The following is a 1,562-nucleotide window of genomic DNA, read 5'->3' as shown; positions in this document are numbered from 1 at the left end:
ACTAAAAGTCTGGGCTGGAGAGATGGCTCAGCAGCTGAGAGCACTTGCTGCTCTTGAAGAGGACCTGAGTTAGGTTCCCATCATCCACATGGCTGCTCACAACCATCTGTAACTCTAGTTTCAGGGAATCCAATGCCCTCTTCTTCCCTCCTTGGGTACCAGGCACATGTATGTTGCAGGCATGCATGCAGGAGAGACTCATACATAAAAGTGAATATGCCTTTAAAAAAAATACTGTAAGTCATTGGAGATCCCACTCTAGTCTTCATGGTCTCCTGAATACCCACTAAGAGATGTGGTTTAGGAGTTGTGGATAGAGCTCAGTTGGTAGAGTGCTTGCCTGGCACGTACGAAGCCTGGTACCACATAAACCGCATTCAGTTATACACACTTGTAATCCCAGAATTTGGGAGAGAAACAGGAATTCAATATCATCCTCAGCATGTATAGAGTTAGAAGCTAGCCTGAGATGCGTAAGACCCCATTTCAACAAGCAAAAGAAAGTGACATCCTTGTCAGAATAATGCTGAGTATCTCCACTTGACAGTCAGGAGATGAGGGTTTAATTCCTGATGCATCTTTTGGGGCTAAAGAAATGGCCTGGTGGTTAAGAGCACTTGCTACTCTTGCAGAGGACCCTAGTATGATTCTCAGCACCCACATATGACTTGCAACCATCTGTAACTTCAGTTCCAGGGGATGCAATGCCTTTATCTGCCTTCCACTGGCACTAGACATGCAAGTGGTGCACAGACATGCATGCAGGCATAATACTTGTGAAGAGGAAGAAGGAGGAGGAGGGATGGAGGGAGAGGGGGGAGGGAGAAAAGAACAGCAAAGGGGAACACACCTTTGATCCTAGCACTTGGGAAGCAGAGGCAGGTGGATCTCTGAGTTCAAGGCCAGCTTGGTCTACAGAGTGAGTTCCAGGACAGCCAGGGCTATACAGAGAAACCCTGTCTCAATAAAACAACAAATAAAGAAGATAAAAAAGTAAAGAACAGCTTGGTTGGGTATCTCAGGCCCCAGATACATCCTGGTTGGACTGCACATGGCTGTGCTGATATGGCCATGTCACCACATGAGCTCAGTGACTCAGCTGCAGAACAGAGAATGTCAGTTCTCAAAGGCAGCACCAACAAGTCTTGTGATTGCTCCATAGCAAACATTTTCTGTGCCCTGGGCCAGGGTTTATTGCTTCCTGCTAGTTGAGCCATTGGTGCTGGTGGCATTTTTTTTTTGGTTTTTTTTTTTAAGATTTATTTATTTGTTATATATACAGCATATTTGCCTGCACACCAGAAGGGAGCCTCAGATCTCACTACAGATGGTTGTGAGCCACCATGTGGTTGCTGGGAATTGAACTCAGAACCTTTTGAAAAAGCAGTCAATGCTCTTAACCGCTGAGCCATCTCTCCAGCCCCTTTTTTTTGGTTTTTTGAGACAGGGTTTCTCTGTCTGTTTTGGAGCCTGTCCTGGCACTAGCTCTTGTAGACCAGGTCTACAGAGTGAGTTCCAGGACAGCCAGGGCTATACAGAGAAACCCTGTCTCAATAAAACAA

Source organism: Microtus ochrogaster, chromosome 10 (genome assembly GCF_000317375.1).
Source record: "Microtus ochrogaster isolate Prairie Vole_2 chromosome 10, MicOch1.0, whole genome shotgun sequence".
Lineage (NCBI taxonomy): Eukaryota > Metazoa > Chordata > Mammalia > Rodentia > Cricetidae > Microtus > Microtus ochrogaster.
The sequence above is the reverse complement of the archived record's forward strand: the minus strand, read 5'-3'. Positions refer to the sequence as shown.